The following is a 19,683-nucleotide window of genomic DNA, read 5'->3' on the forward strand; positions in this document are numbered from 1 at the left end:
GAGGGTCTTGTAAACTGCAAGCGCATGCACAGTTTAGTACAGATGCTCTTGGCACAGGTCAGGGAGCCGCGTAGCGTATGGTTAGCGTAGTTTTACAAAGTGTAGCATAGTTAGTGTAGCTAGCTTAGTTTTACAGGCAGAGAGAAAGTCATTTAGGAAGCATAGCGTAGTTTTAGAGTGGAGGGTGCAGCATAGCGTAGCTCACTTCTACATGCTAAACTTGTACAGTGTAGAGACTATAACTTCCAGCATGCCCAGACAGCCAAAGGCTGTCCAGGCAGGTTGGGATTTTTAGTTTTGCAACATAAGCAGAAGCAATTGCTCTATGCTAATATGCTAATTTGCCCTGCTATGATAATATAGCAATGGTAATTGCGCTCTACTACGTTACATAGTATGGTTGAAAAAAGACATACGTCCATCAAGTCCAACCATGAAATTGAAGGGAAGGGGTGTGGTGGGATGAAGGGTAAGGGATGGGATTTTATATATAATGTTAATATGTTCCAGGAATTTATCTAACCCTGTTTTAAAGCTTTCAACTGTTCCTTCTGTGACCAGTTCCTGAGGTAGGCTGTTTCATAAGTTCACAGTTCCAAACCTTTTCTTCTCCAGATGAAAGGAGTGCCCCCTTTGAGGGGGTTTAACCTGGAACAGTTTTTCTTCATATTTTTTGTATGGGCCATTTATATACTTACATATATACATATATATTGATCATATCCCCACTTAAACGTCTCTTTAGTCTCAAGACTAAACAAAAGTCATTCTTTTAACCTTTCCTCATAGCTAAGAAGTTCCATGTCCCATATTAGTTTAGCCGCACGTTAATGTAGCAGAGGCAATTGCGCACTGCTGTGTTAACATAGCGTAGGTAAGTGCGCACTGTTATGTTCAAGGGTTACTCCGCACCCCTAGACATTTTATCCCCTATCCAAAGGATAGGGGATAAGATGTCAGATCGCCGGGCCCCCGGGATCTCGGCTTCTGCACCCACCTGTACGGCTTCCACCTCACACCGGCAACACTGGAGGCTTCGGAGCCCAACCACAGTGGCGGACGAGCGTGATGTTGCGACTCCGCCCCGTGTGACATCACGCCCTGCCCCCTCAATGCAAGTCTATGGGAGGGGGCGTGACGGACCTCCCATAGACTTGCATTGAGGGGACGTGGCGTGACGTCACACGGAGCGGAGTCGTGACGTCACGCTTGTCCGCCATTGTGGTCGGGCTCTGAAGCCTCCAGCGTTGCCGGTGTGAGGTGGAAGCCGTACAGCTGGGTGCTGCTGCCGAGATCCCGGGGGTCCCCAGCAGCGGGACCCCGGCGATCTGACATCTTATCCCCTATCCTTTGGATAGGGGATAAGATGTCTAGGGGTGCGGAGTACCCCTTTAATGTAACGGAGGCAATTGTGGTCTGCTACATTAATGTAGCAGAGGCGAATGCGCTCGGTAGATCTCTGTATAGAGATCACTATAGATTGTTGTTTTACTGTAACCCCTTGCTGGGTCAAGCCCTATGCCCATGCCCATGAAGGATAGAGTTAACAAGCGCTGCTGAGCAGCGCTAGTTAATTCACTAGTTAATTCATCTATAAAGATGGCTGTATACTATGATCTGAAGTACACTTACCCACCTTTGTTACCACTCTAGTCACTAGAGGCGGAGCTACACAGAAAGATGACAGAGCTGGAAAAGCTACAACTTCTAAAGCTGGAGGTCAGGGCCACCTGCTCTGTTGGCCGGCGGCGGCCGGCCTGTGCTTCGCTGTCCAATGCACGAAATAGGACAGGTCGGGGCAGACTGACCGGCCGGTCCATTCGGACATGGTCCAAGGGCCCGGACAGGTAAACACTTGTCCCGGATCCCAAGGCAGACATCGTTTCCTCTCTGTGTGAGCCGCATCTGCTGCCTACACAGAGAGGAGACATTATCTCCGCCCCCACACGTCATGACGCCCATGACGTCACTCATCGGCGTCTGCACTGTACCGACTGTGGGGGAACTATGCTGCCTGTACCTACTGTGGGGGACTCTGCTGCCTGTACCTACTGTGGGGAAACTCTGCTGCCTACACCTACTGTGGAGGGACTCTGCAGCCCACACCTTATGTCAGGGGACTCTGCTGCCTACACCTACTGTGGGGGGACTCTGCTGCCTACACCTACTGTGGGGGGACTCTGTTGCCTACACCTATTGTGGGGGGACTCTGCTGCCTACACCTACTGTGGAGGGACTCTGCTGCGTACACCTACTGTGGGGGGACTCTGCAGCCTATAGCTACTGTGGGGGACTTCTGCAGCCTACACCTACTGTGGGGGAACTCTGCTGCCTAAACCTACTGTGGGGGAACTCTGCTGCCTACACCTACTGTGGGGGAACTCTTCTGCCTACACCTACTGTGGGGGAACTCTGCTGCCTACACCTACTGTGGGGGAACTCTGCTGCCTACACCTACTGTGGGGGAACTCTGCTGCCTACTCCTACTGTGGGGGACTTCTTCTGCCTACACCTACTGTGGCAGAACTCTGCTGCCTACACCTACTGTGGGGGAACTCTGCTGCCTACACCTAATGTGGGGGAACTCTGCTGCCTACACCTAATGTGGGGGAACTCTGCTGCCTAGACCTAATGTGGGGGCTGCTGAATATTATTACCTAGGGGGGCTACTGATTAATACCTAAGGGGCTGCTACTACTACATAATTGGGGGGTTCCTACTATATTTGGGGGGGCTGCAACTATATACGGTAGAGCTGCTTATAGGGAGTACCCCCCACTTAAAGGGTGCTGCTACTGCATACAGGGAGTAACTATCTACAGGGGGCAGCAATCTACATGGGGACCTACCTACAGGTGGTACCTCCCTACTCTGGACACCTGTGTAATGGAGGAAACTATGTAAAGGGACCTGTCTACTTTCTGGAGCGACCTAACTACCTAATGGGTGGGGGATGGACCTACCTACTCTTTCCCAACCCACTTATCTAGCCCCTCTATTATTTCTGTGTGGAGCGTTATTGGTGCAGGAAAAGTGTGGAGCCTAAAATGTTTGTCTGGCAGGTTCTGTGGAGACGAGTTGTGAAAGGAAGAAATCATCATGACAGTCTAGGCCAGAAGGAGAAGAAAAAGGAAAGTGAATGACTCCGATCAGAGAAGACGTCACCTGATGTAACTGTATGTAATGACTTATATGGTCTGTAGAGTCTGTGTAGAGCTGATATCTACCACTATATGGTCACTGTGTGGGGGTAATATGTCCTCTTTGTATACTGGTATTATTGGTAATAGTGGTCTCAGTATACAGGATTTGGTCAGTAACACTATGATGGTAATATGCGTAGTGATAATATTCCTCCCTGTGTACTGGTATTATTGGTCTCAGTATACATGATTTGGTCAGTAACAGTATGATGGTAACATGTATGGTGATAATATTCCTCCTTACTTCCTTCCTCATTGAACTAAAGGGCTCTTGTTTTTCTTGTCCTGGGGTTTACATTTTGAACAAAAGTACACATTTTATAATAATCAGAAACAGTGCCACCCCTCATGTACATACACAGCTTATTCTGAAAAGTTGCACTTAAAGGTAGTTTTAGACTGTACACTTTTTGTGTATACTCCTCAGGCAAGTGAACCTGTCACTGCGCATAAGCATTTCAGACAAATCATGGGCCCCCAGGACTTGGGTAGTTAGTCATTGGGGTGGTTCCCTGCTGCTGCCCCCCACCCTGCCAGCCTTGAGTGATGTGTCCCTCCGTATGATTGTATAGGGAGAGATGCGTCAGTCAATACTGGCATGGAAGAAATGTTAACACAACTGCGACGGTGGTGGTGCACGTGGTTGCATTAAAGCCAAAAATGTAGCATACAAAAGATCCAAGCACTCACCAAAATAATTTCCATCTGGCACAGAAAGTATACAGACAAGATGCGATTTGGCACAGCAGGTCTGACACAGACACATGCATATTCGTATTCTTGTTCTTACATAGAATATGCATATTCTTGTGCTTCTCTGGTAAAACATACCTACACTGAGTTCTCTGCATAGTGTAAAAGGTTAAAGTTTGCTCAATTGTCATACATTGCCTACGCAGTTAATGTGAAGAGAACAGTTTATGTTTACATGTCCAGCTGTTGTCCAATAGTTGTCTATCATTTCCGCTTCTCCTGTTACCTCAGTTACCTCCTGAATATAATACTGCCACACACTGTGCCCATAATGATATTGTCATACACTGTTTCTTTGTCAGCCAAATCCCACCCCTGCACTGTCCTTCCCTAGACCCCTCTGTCCTCCTCCTCCAGGCTTCTCTGTTCCACCCCCCTCCTACCCCTAAGTCCTCTCCACGCTCCTCTGTTCCACCCCCCCCCCCACCCCTAAGTCCTCTCTATGCTCCTCTAACCTCCTCCCTCAGACCCCTAAGTCCTGCTCCAGAAAGCTGCCAGAACATCATAGGAGTTGTGGTTGTGCAACAGCTGGAAAGCAGCAGATTGGACAACACCAATCTAAACCAATATTCCACAACCCATCAGTGGTGTATTTTAGTTTTGTGGTGCCCTAGGCCGACCCGTACCCAATCACCTCCTGGCCCCCCACCTTTTCGCATTGATGTACGGTATATGTATGTATAAGAGATGTGTATATGACTGGTGTATGTATGATAGCTGTGTGTAAGTATGAGGGATATGTACGCATTGCTACTCATTTTACCTTCTTGGGGTGGGTGCTGCTAGTGATCCGAATCCCCTGTCAGTGGCTGGGGATTCAGATTTTTCCGCTCCCCACTGTCAGTGCCCTAAGGCAGCTGCCTTAGGCTAGAGCTGGCCCTGAGCTAAAGTCACTCACACCTCATACAAGTAGACCACAATATTACAATAATTTCTACAATCTTTCGAAAAATCCTCCAGTGGTCGATGGGATGCAAGGCGTTGAACACAGTAGTAAAAGGGAACTGATGTTTATTCACCCATGATGCAACGCATTTCACAGTACATCTGCTTCATCAGGCATGCCTGCTTCATCAGTTGTACTGTGAAACGCGTTGCATCATGGGTGAATAAACGTCAGTTCCCTTTTACTACTGTGTTCAGCGCCTTGCATCCCGTCGACCACTGGAGGATTTTTCTAAAGATTGCATTTATTTGGATGTGGAAAGGCTGCAGTCACTCGTTAATTCCCATACTCTGATCCATCGTTGCACTTGGGGAGTGTAACCTTCTGGGGTAAGCGTTCACTTTGTCTGAGCCCCCCTCCAGTGTACCTCTTGGTTAATGCACTACGGAGCGCTGTCTGTCTTTTGTTTCAATCATTTCTACAGTCAATCTGTCTGCCTAGAAAGTACCGCTGCAAGGATATCCAAATATCTACAAAGAAGTAAAGAGACAGGTGGTATTTAGGAGAACAAATTTAGTGTGCTCGATTGTTGTAAAGATTCTTGTTAGTTTGCTAAGTAAAAAAGGACACAAGCTAGTTCATCAAGTCAGTCTACATTTACAAGAGACATTTACAAGTTCACGAGCAAAAGCGTCAAAGCTTATCGTAAAAATACAGCGACTAGTGACCAAACACTGCAGCCATCCACCAATACGGCAGAGTGGCAAAAAAGAAGACTACACACATGAAAATCTACCTGGAATTTGCAAAAAGTACCCAAGGGTCTCTCAGACTGTGAGAAACCAAGATTAAACTTCCAAGCCCATATTCTGTGTCTGGGGAAACTGCCGAAGGATGAATTTTAAAAAACGTAAAAGGGTCTGAAAAGTTTCCAAATACATTGTATTTAGAGGTAGGAGTTAAGGTAATGGGTCCTTCTCTTTTGATGCCTTATACAGCTTCACATTGGCCCATCTGGGGTCTTTTAAGGTCGACAAGCTGTGCTGTCAAATCCAGGCACTTTGCAAAATAATATCTGCACACATTGCATTGTGAGATTAAAAGTAGACAAGATCTTGGCTAAAAGCATGTACAGAGGAGTCCTTATGAACTGGAGTATTAAAAATGTGCAGTAGCGAGAGTCTGACCATAAAATGCATTAAATCTCTTTATTGCTTGGATGTCGGAGCATGCATTAAAAATCACTTACCATGGAGCTAGATTAGTGCTTGGACAGAGAGATGCTTAAATACAATTATACCTTTTTATCTGTATATCGACCTAAACATTCCCTGTGCTTTACAGGTTTCAGTCATACAAATATTATTTTTTACAGATTTTCATTATACAGTAATGCAAAACTTTCATAATCTAGACTCTCCTAATAATAAAAGTCTGAGTAGAGATCCCGGTAGGGCTTTGGTAATAAATAAATAAAAATATAATAATAATAATTAGAGATGAACTTATAAAGTAATAAATAAATAAAAATATAATAATAATAATAATTAGAGCGAACTTACAGTAAATTCAATTTGTCACGAACTTCTCGGCTCGGCAGTTGATGGCTTTTCCTGCATAAATTAGTTCAGCTTTCCGGTGCTCCGGTCGGCTGGAAAAGGTGGACACAGTCCTAGGAAAGAGTCTTCTAGGACTGTATCCACCTTTTCCAGCCCACCGGAGCACCGGAAAGCTGAACTAATTTATGCAGGAATCAACTGCCGAGCCGAGAAGTTCGTGACGAATCGAATTTACTGTAAGTTCGCTCATCTCTAATAATAATAATGGGGGACAAACAACAACAACAACAGTGTAACACCCACCTGCCTACCATGTTCTATTTTGACCCACTAAATTTTTATGCCCTGGTCTCCCTGCCTCCCTGCTTTTTAGGTTTCCTCCAATTGTGCCCCTGGCAGCAAGATATGTCTGGGGCCACTTCTGATCCCGTAACTTGCTTGCAGGCTATTATGATCTGAGGAGTGAGTTGCCGGGAGTCCCATAGACTTGTATGGAACTTCTGTCAACTCCGTCCCCAGTTTGTGATTGTTGGCAAGCAAGCCATTTGATCAGAAGCAGCCCTGATATTTTCGGGCATATCCTGCTGCTGGGAGCACGATTGGAGGTACCCTTTAAAGGGGTATTCCAGGCCAAAACTTTTTATAGATATCAACTGGCTCCGGAAAGTTAAACAGATTTGTAAATGACTTCTATTAAAAAATCTTAATCCTTCCAATAGTTATTAGCTTCTGAAGTTGAGTTGTTGTTTTCTGTCTAACTGCTCTCTGATGACTCACGTCCTGGGAGCTGTGCAGTTCCTATGGGGATATTCTCCCATCATGCACAGCTCCCGGGACGTGACATCATCATTGAGCAGTTAGACAGAAAACTTCAGAAGCTAATAACTATTGGAAGGATTAAGATTTTTTAATAGAAGTCATTTACAAATCTGTTTAACTTTCCGGAGCCAGTTGATATATATATAAAAAGGTTTTGCCTGGAATACCCCTTTAATCATCCCAAACTTTTTTCTATTTATTTTTTTATTGACATAGCTGTATGAAGCCTAGTTTTATGCCTCACAAAGTGTATTCTTTTTGGAGGTACACCTATAAATATATATTATTGTGCAAATAAATTTTTTTTAAATAGTGCCGTGATTATAGAATACATTTTTTTTTTTAGCTTTTTGGTATTTATTCTCTGCACCTTTTTTACTTTAAATAACCTAATAAACTAATTTTTCAGGTTATTATACAAATTTGGATACCCTATATGTATATGTACCGTATATACTCGAGTATAGGCCGAGTTTTTCAGCACGATTTTTCGTGCTGAAAACACCCCCCTCGGCTTATACTCGAGTGAACTCCCCCACCCGCAGTGGTCTTCAACCTGCGGACCTCCAGAGGTTTCAAAACTACAACTCCCAGCAAGCCCGGGCAGCCATCGGCTGTCCGGGCTTGCTGGGAGTTGTAGTTTTGAAACCTCCGGAGGTCCGCAGGTTGAAGACCACTGCGGCCTTCAACATCATCCAGCCCCCTCTCACCCCCTTTAGTTCTGAGTACTCACCTCCGCTCGGCACTGGTCCGGTCTTGCAGGACTGTCCGGTGAGGAGGTGGTAGGTTGGGATACTGGTTCCGGGCTGCTATCTTCACCGGGGAGGCCTCTTCTAAGCGCTTCGGGCCCGGCCTCAGAATAGTCACGTTGCCGTGACAACGACGCAGAGGTGCGTTCATTGCCAACGTACTTCTGCGTCATTGTCAAGGCAACGCCTCTATTCCGGGCCGGAAGCGCGGAGAAGAGGGGCCCCCGGTGAAGATAGCAGCCCGGACCACCTCCTCACCGGACAGCCCTGCAGGACCGGACCAGCGCCGAGCGGAGGTGAGTACTCAGAACTAAAGGGGGTGAGAGGGGGCTGGATGATGTTGAAGGCCGCAGTGGTCTTCAACCTGCGGACCTCCGGAGGTTTCAAAACTACAACTCCCAGCAAGCCCGGACAGCCGATGGCTGCCCGGGCTTGCTGGGAGTTGTAGTTTTGAAACCTCTGGAGGTCCGCAGGTTGAAGACCACTGAGGGCGAATGATGAGAAGAGGATGATGAAGGGGGGGTGTGGGGATGATGAAGGGGGGGGTGTGGGATGATAAGGGGATGATGAAGGGGGGATGTGTGGGATGATAAGGGGATGATGAAGGGGGGATGTGCGGGATGATAAGGGGATTGTAACACTCACCGGAGAAGACTGGAGGTGGATCCGCTGAGCACCGCGTGGCAGATGTAGAGAGCCGCACCAGGGAGCGGAATCTAAGACGCCGCTGGTCTTCACCAGAGCCCGCCGCGAAGCAGGATGGACTTGCTGCGGCAGGCGACGTCCAGGTCGCTTCCGCTGGTACGACTCGACCACGCGGGCGGCCGAGGTGGTACTTGGCACAGAGAGGGGTAACTGGGAGGTTGGGAGCGGGCAAGCTGTCGGGCTGAAGGTAGGGCTAAGGTCAGAGGCTGGAGACTGGGTGCGTGGTCAGGAACGTAACAGAAGGTCAAGGGCAGGCGGCAAGGTACGAAGTGGGGGATGTAGCTTAAAGGTCAGGTAGCACAGGTAGTCAAAGTAGTGGTACGCTTTCTCTAGGGCAATAGCACAAAGATCCGGCAGGGAACAAGGGAAGTGAGGTGCTTAAATAAGGTGGGACCAACAAGTGACAAATAGAAAGGGTACTGTCTCTTTAAATCTCACAGAGTGGCGCGCGCGCGCCCTGGGGGAGAGACGCGCGCGCACCAGCACTGCAGGAGGAAGCACGGGAGACGCGCCGAGAGAAGCCCACGGACGCGGCTCCCGTGCGAGCGGGACGAGGATGCTGCCCAGCTGGAGAGACGGAGGAAGAAGGTAAGTGGCGGGGAGAAGAATGCCGGGGCACGGGCACACAGGAGCGAGGGGAGAGGCGCAGACGGCCCCGTGCAGGATACCGGGACACGGAGCGGGCCGTGACAGTACCCCCCCCCTTTGGCCCCCTCTTCCTTTTGAGTTGCAGGAACTTCTGGATTAAGTTCTTGTCCAGGATATTCTCCTCGGGTTCCCACGACCTCTCCTCAGGACCAAATCCCTTCCAGTCAACCAAAAAGAACCGTCTACCTCTGGAGAGTTTGGAGGCAAGAATTTGTTGCACTTCAAAAATGTCGGAGGCACCAGAGATTGGAGATGGAATACAAGACTTGGTGGAAAATCGATTCAAGACCAATGGTTTGAGGAGGGAGACATGGAAGGTGTTAGGGATGCGAAGGGAACGAGGCAGGAGCAGCTTGTAGGCCACCGGGTTAATTTGACGAAGAACCTTGAATGGGCCTAGAAAACGGGGTCCTAGTTTATAACTGGGCTGTTTAAGGCGAACATGCTTGGCGGAAAGCCACACCTTGTCACCGGGATGGAAAATTGGTGGAGGTCTTCTCTTCTTGTCAGCCTGGAGTTTCATACGGGAGGAAGCATGGGTTAATGAACGTTGGGTGTCTTTCCAAATGGCCTGGAAATCTCGAACCAGGGAATCAGCCGCAGGGACCTCGGAGGAGATGGGCAGTGGGAGAGGAGGGCGGGGATGGTGTCCATAGACAATGAAGAACGGGGAGTTGCCAGAAGAACCAGAGTCATGGTGATTATAAGAAAATTCGGCCCAGGGTAGAAGAGAGGACCAATCATCTTGTCGTGCAGAGACGAAGTGACGAAGATAGGTACCAAGGGTCTGGTTCACTCTTTCTGCTTGACCATTGGTTTGAGGGTGGTACGCAGAGGAGAAATCCAGCTTGACTTTGAGGCGATTACACAGAGCACGCCAGAACTTTGAGACAAATTGCACCCCCCTGTCAGACACAATATGGAGAGGGAGACCATGGAGCCGGAAGATGTGACGGAAAAACAAACTTGCTAGTTGGGTTGCGGATGGTAGACTGGGGAGCGGGATAAAGTGGGCCATTTTAGAGAATCTGTCCACTACAACCCAGATTACAGTGCAATTGGAGGACGGTGGCAAGTCCGTGATAAAATCCATGGCAATATGTTCCCAAGGAGATTCCGGAATGGGAAGTGGTTGCAGTAAGCCAGCCGGTCTCTGGCGAGAAGTTTTATTCCGGGCACAGATGACACAAGCACGAACAAAATCGGAGACATCGCGGGGTAGGCTGGGCCACCAGTAGTGACGGGAAATGAGGGAGATGGAGTTCTGGATCCCCGAATGTCCTGCTAGGAAGGAGGAGTGGCCCCAGTTCAAGATCTTGGTTCTCAGGTGAGGAGGTACAAAGGTCTTCCCAGGAGGTACCTGAAGAAGGGAAGCCGGTGCTGAAGGAATGAGGCGGTCAGGAGGAATGATGTGCTGAGGCTGCGAGTCTAGTCCCGTAACATCAGAGGCCCTGGAGAGAGCATCAGCTCTGATATTCTTATGGGCTGGACGGAAGTGGATCTGGAAGTTAAAACGAGAGAAGAACAGAGACCACCTGGCCTGTCGGGGGTTCAGCCGTTGCGCGGTTTGCAGGTAAAGGAGATTCTTGTGATCAGTATAAATGGCAATAGGGAGGACTGTCCCCTCCAACCAATGACGCCACTCCTCCAGAGCTAATTTAATAGCCAAGAGCTCCTTGTCCCCGATGGTATAATTTCTTTCTGCTGGAGAAAAGGTCTTAGAAAAGAAAGCGCAGGTGGACATTTTGCCCTTGGTGGATTGCTGCATTAAGACTGCTCCAGCTCCCACGGAGGAGGCGTCCACCTCCAGGGAAAAAGATTTGTCTGGGTCGGGGCGTGTCAAGACCGGAGCAGAAGCAAAGGCAGACTTGAGTTGGGAGAAGGCTTCCACGGCAGGGGAAGGCCAAGACTTGGGGTCCGCTCCCTTTTTAGTCAAAGCCACAAGGGGTGCTACTAGCGTAGAGTAATGTGAGATGAACTGCCGATAATAGTTGGCAAAGCCCAAAAAGCGCTGAATAGCTTTTAATCCAGAAGGCTGAGGCCAGTTCAGAACAGCGGACAATTTATTTGGGTCCATGCGAAGCCCTTGGCTAGAGATGACATAACCAAGAAATGGGAGGCTGGTCTTCTCAAAGAGGCACTTTTCGAGTTTGGCATAAAGATGGTTGCTTCTCAGGCGACGAAGAACTTGGCGTACTTGGGTCCGGTGAACCTCTAAACTGGGGGAGAAGATGAGAATGTCGTCGAGATAGACGACAACACAGGAGTACAGGAGATCCCGGAAAATGTCGTTGACGAATTCCTGAAAAACTGCTGGTGCGTTACACAGGCCGAAAGGCATAACAAGATATTCATAGTGTCCATCTCGGGTATTGAATGCAGTCTTCCATTCGTCCCCCTTTCTGATCCTAATCAAGTTATAGGCACCTCGAAGATCCAACTTCGAGAAGATCTTAGCTCCGCGTAAGCGATCAAAGAGCTCGGAAATTAGTGGAAGAGGATACCGATTCTTAATAGTGATCTTATTCAACCCTCGATAATCAATACAGGGGCGTAGCGAACCGTCCTTCTTTTCCACAAAGAAGAAGCCGGCTCCCGCAGGGGAGGAAGATTTTCGGATGAATCCCCTCTGTAAGTTCTCCCGGATATAATCCGACATGGCCTTGGTCTCGGGCGCGGACAGTGGATAAATCCTACCCCGAGGAGGAGAGGTGCCTGGCAGGAGGTCGATAGGGCAGTCATAGGGACGGTGAGGAGGTAGACACTCCGCTTGCTGCTCAGAAAAAACGTCGGCAAATTCACGATAGTGGACAGGAAGGCCAGGTAAGACAGAAGTGGGAGGAGGGAATCTAGGTTGAACCGATTTCAGGCAACGGTTGTGGCAATCCGGACCCCAACGAGTAACCTCTCCGGAGCGCCAGTCCAAGAGTGGGGCATGAAGCTGCAACCAAGGAAGACCCAGGAGAGCATCAGAAGTGCAGTGAGGTAGAACGTAGAAGACGATCCTTTCCTTATGAAAGACCCCAATCTGCATCTCGAGTGGAGCAGTCACCTCAAGCACTGCGGTATTAAGGCACTCCCCACTGATGGAAGATATGTACAAGGGTTTAGTGAGCCGAGAGACAGGAAGGCGGTACTTAGAAACTAGGTGAGCGGAAAGAAAATTGCCGGCAGAACCAGAGTCCACAAGAGCGGAAACAGAAAAGGTATTACCCGAAGAAGTGATCTGAACTGGGATATTCAAGCGGGGAGAGGAGTTCCTCTCACCTAGGGTCGCCTCTCCTACGTCTCCTAGGTGTGAGCGTTTCCCTGGCGAGGAGGACGGAGAGGGCAACGATTCAAGAAGTGTTCTGGGCTGGCACAGTAAAGGCAAAGATTCTCCTCCCTGCGACGGGTTCTTTCCTGAGGGGTAAGACGGGCCCGGTCCACTTGCATGGGCTCGTCAACAACAGAAGATGAGGGGGCCTCCGGTGGGTGTTGTAATACCGGAGCCAGCCTAGGGAAGCGACGTGGTCTTGGCTGCTGACGCTCCTGGCGGAGTTCCCCTTGCCTCTCCGCAAAACGGACATCGATGCGGGTAGCCAAATGGATTAAATCCTGAAGAGAAGAGGGGGGGTCACGAGTGGCCAGGGCATCCTTGACCCTACTAGACAGGCCCTTCTTGAAGGTGGCACACAGTGCCGGTTCATTCCAGTCCAGTTCAGACGCTAGGGTGCGAAACTGGATGGCGTAATCACCGACTGACGAATCTCCCTGACAAAGGTTCAAGAGGGCAGACTCGGCGGAAGAGGCTCAGGCAGGTTCCTCGAAGGCGCTCCGGAACTCGGTAAGAAAGGTTTGCAGGTCCGATGTAATAGGGTCGCCTTTGTCCCAAAGAGGGGTGGCCCAGGCCAAGGCTCTTCCAGAAAGAAGACTGAGGACGAAGGCCACCTTGGCCCGTTCCGAACGGAACTGATCTGCCATTAATTCTATATGCATGGAGCATTGGGACACAAAACCCCTGCACGCCTTGGAGTCACCCTCAAACTTGTTGGGCAGGGAGAGTCGCAACTTGGGACCGAGAGCAGAAGCTGGAGGCTCAGGTCCAGGAGCAGGCTCGGGAACGGGTTGCCGTGGCTGCGGCTGCTGAAGCTGCTGCTGCTGCATGGTGAGGAGCTGCTCCATCATGGCGGATAATTGGTTCAGTTGTTGAGCCTGCTGTGCCAACTGCTGGGACTGCTGAGCCACCACAGTAGAGAGATCCGCGATGCTGGGAAGAGGCACCTTGGCGGGATCCATGGCCGGATCTTGCTGTAACACTCACCGGAGAAGACTGGAGGTGGATCCGCTGAGCACCGCGTGGCAGATGTAGAGAGCCGCACCAGGGAGCGGAATCTAAGACGCCGCTGGTCTTCACCAGAGCCCGCCGCGAAGCAGGATGGACTTGCTGCGGCAGGCGACGTCCAGGTCGCTTCCGCTGGTACGACTCGACCACGCGGGCGGCCGAGGTGGTACTTGGCACAGAGAGGGGTAACTGGGAGGTTGGGAGCGGGCAAGCTGTCGGGCTGAAGGTAGGGCTAAGGTCAGAGGCTGGAGACTGGGTGCGTGGTCAGGAACGTAACAGAAGGTCAAGGGCAGGCGGCAAGGTACGAAGTGGGGGATGTAGCTTAAAGGTCAGGTAGCACAGGTAGTCAAAGTAGTGGTACGCTTTCTCTAGGGCAATAGCACAAAGATCCGGCAGGGAACAAGGGAAGTGAGGTGCTTAAATAAGGTGGGACCAACAAGTGACAAATAGAAAGGGTACTGTCTCTTTAAATCTCACAGAGTGGCGCGCGCGCGCCCTGGGGGAGAGACGCGCGCGCACCAGCACTGCAGGAGGAAGCACGGGAGACGCGCCGAGAGAAGCCCACGGACGCGGCTCCCGTGCGAGCGGGACGAGGATGCTGCCCAGCTGGAGAGACGGAGGAAGAAGGTAAGTGGCGGGGAGAAGAATGCCGGGGCACGGGCACACAGGAGCGAGGGGAGAGGCGCAGACGGCCCCGTGCAGGATACCGGGACACGGAGCGGGCCGTGACAGGGATGATGAAGGGGGGATGTGTGGGATGATGACAAGGGGATGATGAAGGGGGGATGTGTGGGATGACAAGGGGATGATGAAGGGGGGATGTGTGGGATGATAAGGGGATGATGAAGGGGGGATGTGTGGGATGATGACAAGGGGATGATGATGACAGGGGGGGATGAGGTATTTCCCACCCTAGGCTTATACTCGAGTCAATAACTTTTCCTGGGATTTTGGGTTGAAATTAGGGGGTCTCGGCTTATACTCGGGTCGGCTTATACTCGAGTATATACGGTATGTGTTTTTTATGTAGTGTGCTACATAAAAAAGGTGCTTTAATTTTCCACAAAATCATTTTTATTACTTTTTTTGATTTGATTTGATTTGATTTAGATGCTTTTTTTTTTACTGAAATTGTGTATCTATGCTATAGTCTTGTTAACTTTTTTCAGTGGTCATGAATTTATCATGTGCAACCTGTCGCCCAATTTGTCGCAAATCTATACCAGCCCAGACGTGGCTTACAAAAATGGCTGTGGACAGCATTTGCTCGTGGCATAAGTTGCACATTTTGGTGCAATGGGTTAATAAGTCACTGAAACAGTCGCAGAGAAGAAACCATAGAAAGTGATGCATTGAAGTTGATCTAAAAAAAAACAATGGGGGAGATTGATCAAAACCTGTGCAGAGGAAGAGTGGTGCAGTTGCCCATAGCAACCAATCAGATTGCTTCTTTCATTTTCCACAGGCCTCTAAAGAGGCCTGTGGAAAATGAAAGAAGCAATCTGATTGGTTGCTATGGGCAACTGCACCACTCTTCCTCTGCACAGGTTTTGATAAATCTCCCCCAATGTGTACTAGTGCCATATTTATTATATGCCATTACGCAAATTGAAAAATAGAAAAATGTTAACCTACGCCACCCTGGATACCTTTCCCTCATAATGTGTTAGCATACTACTGTATGGTAATGCATTATATCCTGTGTCCCTAGGACAAAAGTTGCTGCTAGGGCCACATTCACTGTACACTGACAGCAGGCACCCCATGCAGACAGCCCTTGGGTCCTTTCTAGGTCCCCAGTGATGATTGTGAAGTGTTTTCCTGATAAGAGATTGGGTCACTGGGAAACCCGGTGACTTGATTGGAGTGGGGGAATTGACTCCAATCATGCTGTGGTCACTGACTGCGGCAATAATGGGCAGGATTGGGCAGAAACACGTCTCTACAGACTGAGAACCCGCACCACCCACTGTGGTATTTTTTCTCTTTTAAAACTGCTCAGGGTGTGTGAAATAAAAATAAATTACATGTACTCACCTGTTGCTGATCCCTCACTTATGTCCTTCCCCGCAGTCAGGGTTTCTTGTCCTCCGTTGTGACATACCTCAGCAAGTTATTGGGCCAGTAGTGGGCACTTCCTGTGTCATGACAGAGAAAAGCAGTTACAGCGGGACTGGCACTGTTGGAATGGCACATGCAGGAGATGAGCAGCAGGTGACAGTACATTTCTTTTGTTTTTTCACTCTGAGACAATGTTTCCTAGCCTTTTTTTTAGCTTGGGTCAGATTTTATTTATTTTACCATGGAGCACCCCTCCCAAAACATTTTTGCCCTTACAGACTACTCTGTCCCCCTCAAACCTGTCTGTCCTCTCCCTGGACACCTCTGTCTCTATCTTAGATTCCTTTGGCCCACCACACCCCTCTCTCACCTCCTTACAGACTCCTCCATCCCCCCAGATCTCTCTGGCGACCACATCCCAGTCTCCCCCTTACAGGCACCCCTGCCCCCCCCCCCCCAGCCCTCTGTTTACCCTTAAAGACTCCTCTGTCCTCCCCCCACACATCTCTGTCGCCATCTTACAGACTTCTCTGCCCCTCAGATCCTTTTGCCCCCCCCCCCTCCCTACAGGCTTCTGTTTTCCCCAGACACCACTGCCTTCCCCTTACAGACTGATATGGCCCCCACACCCCTGTCTCTCCTTACAGACTCCTCTTCCCCCCAGATCTTTTTTCTCCCTGCACACCTCTCTGTCTTCCCCCTTCACAGACTCCTCTGTCCTCCCCCCACACATCTCTGTCGCCATCTTACAGACTTCTCTGCCCCTCAGATCCTTTTGCCCCCCCCCCTCCCTACAGGCTTCTGTTTTCCCCAGACACCACTGCCTTCCCCTTACAGACTGATATGGCCCCCACACCCCTGTCTCTCCTTACAGACTCCTCTTCCCCCCAGATCTTTTTTCTCCCTGCACACCTCTCTGTCTTCCCCCTTCACAGACTCCTCTGTCCCCCTCTTAGACCCCTCTTTCTCCCCCTTACAGACCGCTCTGTCCTCCACTAGACCACTCTGTATCCATGTTACAGACTCCTTTGTCCTGCTCCAGACCCCTCTGTCTCCCTTAGACTCATTTGGATATAAGATGGCTGTGTGAGCAGGTTTCAGTTGCTCTCCTGGGGTTTCCAGGGACAGGGAGGGCTGAGGAGCACTTACAGGATGAAAAAAGTCTGTATTAGACACACAGCAGAGGGATCTCTGTGCTGCAGGCACGTTTCCTTTGCTTAGGTGCTGCCCCCTCCACCCAACCCTGTAGTACAGCCCAGCCAAAGCGTGAAAGTGGTTTGTGAGGTGAAAACGTCACTGTCAGACGGGTAGGTGACATGGTCGAGCTGAAAACCAGCTGATCTCACCCCTGATGGTGTTGTGGTGTCCCAGTACGATAGCTGTCCTGTGGCTTTGGACTGCCTCGGGCAGCTTGGCAGCATAAGGTGTTCGGCCCACCAGAGACTTACTGTTATGTTGATTTCGTTCACACTCTATTGCCAAATAATATATTTTTCTAAATTAATTAGATTGTTGTTATATGTATATATGTTATTCTGTGTTACTGTACCCTTAAGAGTGAGCAGTGAACCCCATGTGACCTTGCCTGCCAATGGGAACCCCTAAAGTCTCCCCTATATAGTGTAGTGGGGGGGAGGAGTTACCCAGAGTTCTAGTATAGTCTGAGCCACAGAGAGGTTATGGTGTGTTGTACTGTGTGCTCTTGTGGTGTGTCCCAGCACCAGAGGCTGTCCCGGGCCTCTGAACTGTCTCAGGCAGCTCGTAGCACAGGGTGTTGGGCCCACACCAGTTCTACTAGGATAATGTTCATGTTGTAAATATAAAGTGGTGTCTAGGTGGTGCAGGTAATAGTGTAGGGTATGTTGGTATTTAACCCTTAACTGTCGTGACGCCAGGATGAGGTTTCCTTAGATAAATGGTCCTACCGCCAACCGTCCCAGAACCGATAGGGAAAAATAATTGAATGTCCACAGCAGATATTTGATGAAACTGGAATAAACTTTACTGCATATTTTATGCAACTGTAGATAACAGAATAGTCTTTGTATAGAGGACCGTAGTTCAGGTTCCTCACAGGTTTGCTGGGACTTCTGAGATACAATGAGCTTTGGTTTGCTAGCCACTGTGCTACTGATTCTATGATAATTGAGTTGCAGTAGTCACACAGGATTTTAGTAGTTTTGAGCTGGATGACTCATGTTTTAGTGGCTGCGGAAGATAAGGCTTCAAGCCTAGCTTGAATTGATGAAGAGATGCGAGATGTGCTTTCTTTGATAATCGGGCAGGAAGAGAAGAGAGCGAATTAAGTGGCAGCAGCCCCTTATATATCAAGAGGGCGGGAAAAAGCTCATTGGTCAGCAGAACCTGTCAGTCCTGACCTCTGGAACTCTGGGTATATCACCTGACCCAAAGGTCCTTGAACCATAGCATAGCATAAATTAAAGGCACGTGACCTCTAAGGTCCTATATAGAGGTATCCTATCTGAATTAACTATATAAATATATACATTGCATATCAACATATTGACATATTGAGAGCCGTCTAGGGGTTAGCCCTTCAGGAGACACCATTAGCATGGAGGGACTCTGGCTGAGGGGACTCCAGACAAAAGGGACAGGACATGTCCTGTACCAGGACACCACAATAATATCAAATGTGGTGAGCCACAGGGGTGCAATGTGAGGTGTAGGGGCAGATGGTGTTGCCAAGGGGTAGATGGTGTTAACCCCTTAGTGTTCGTAACCACCCAAAGGTAATCCCGTTAGACCTAGGTTAGGCAGGGGTAAATAATAGTCCAAGGCCAGGTTAAGGTTAACGGTAGCTTTACTGAAGATGAACAGGTATAATAGTCTTTACAGGGCAGTAAGGTTAGCAGAGAGGTGACCAGTAACACGAGGGACATCGCATCTTGCTGGGACTTGCAGTGACTTGACAAACTCTAGCGCAGCCACGCTGACTATAACTGACTTGATTTGTTTGGCGATAGTGGCAGCAGACAAAGATGACTTGACTTACTGACTTGTGGCTGCAATTTAGGCTTGAGGCCTCCAGATGTACTGGGCACTGGCACTGAGACATCTGGACTTGACCTCAGGATCTCAGAGAGGTGCAAGAGCAAAAGAGAGAGCGATTGCAGCTCCTCCCTTCCTTATAAAGGGGGGCTGTGCAAGGAGCACATAGGCTAGCTGCGGGTCACCTGGTGCCCTCTGAGTAGCAAAACATATGACTTGAACATGTGACAACCCTTATCATGTGACTAACAATCATGTGACCATATCAAAGGTCCTTTACCCTTAGTATATAACTTATACACATTATGGGGGAACACTGCAGGTGAGCCCTGAGAACATACAGGGACTCAACCAGACAGGACTGTAGGAACATATCCCCTACTGGGACATCACACAAGTAATATATTTTTATAAATTGATTTTGTTATTTATGTGTTTATAAGTTCTAATAAGTGTACTGTGCCTTTAAAATGTGAGCAGTGAACCCCATGTGATCATGTGAGCCAATGAGACCCCAAAAGTCTCCCCTGTATAGTGAGATACAGGGGAGGAGTTAGTCAGTTCACCCTAGAGTGGTTCCTGAGCAACAGCTAAGCTCAGGTGTGCTGTGTGCTGTGTGCTCTGAGTAGAGGCCTACTCCAGTTTTAATCCTTCTACTGGTCATCCTACAAGGTTCACTTGCAGGAGGAATTCATGCCCCTGCAAAGAGTCTACAGTGCCTTGGACGGACCCTAACAACCAGAATCTCAAGTTACAGTCTACAATTTTGTCTGGTGAAAGCACCACAAGTCTCAGCAAGGCAACAGGGCTCGCAAGGGGTACGCTGCACTCTCACACCAAGGCCAGCTGTCTGTGTTTTACCATCTGCACAAACTCAGTAAAGACAGTTATCTGTAACCTGACGTCGGTGTGTTTATTTGCTCATCATTTCTGGCCCAAGAGAAGCTGCCTCCAACCTTCAGAC

General features: G+C 49.2%; 1 protein-coding gene across 6 annotated transcripts in view; it reads right to left on the reverse strand.

Moving 5' to 3' along the window:
• The window catches only part of MAML1 (mastermind like transcriptional coactivator 1), a 119,655-nt gene extending 103,816 nt beyond the window's left edge, over positions 1–15,839 (reverse strand). For 2 of the 6 annotated variants that reach the window (XM_056517009.1, XM_056517008.1), the window contains exons 1-2: positions 15,684–15,839; positions 5,270–5,372 (exon numbers count right to left, since the gene is read on the reverse strand). The gene's annotated coding sequence lies outside the window, so the exon portion shown is untranslated. The remainder of the gene's footprint in view (positions 1–5,269; positions 5,373–15,683) is intronic. The other 4 variants (XM_056517011.1, XM_056517007.1, XM_056517006.1 and 1 more) reach the window with 3 other exon arrangements.
• Positions 15,840–19,683: the final 3,844 nt, after the last annotated feature.

This window comes from Hyla sarda, chromosome 4, assembly GCF_029499605.1.
Source record: "Hyla sarda isolate aHylSar1 chromosome 4, aHylSar1.hap1, whole genome shotgun sequence".
Lineage (NCBI taxonomy): Eukaryota > Metazoa > Chordata > Amphibia > Anura > Hylidae > Hyla > Hyla sarda.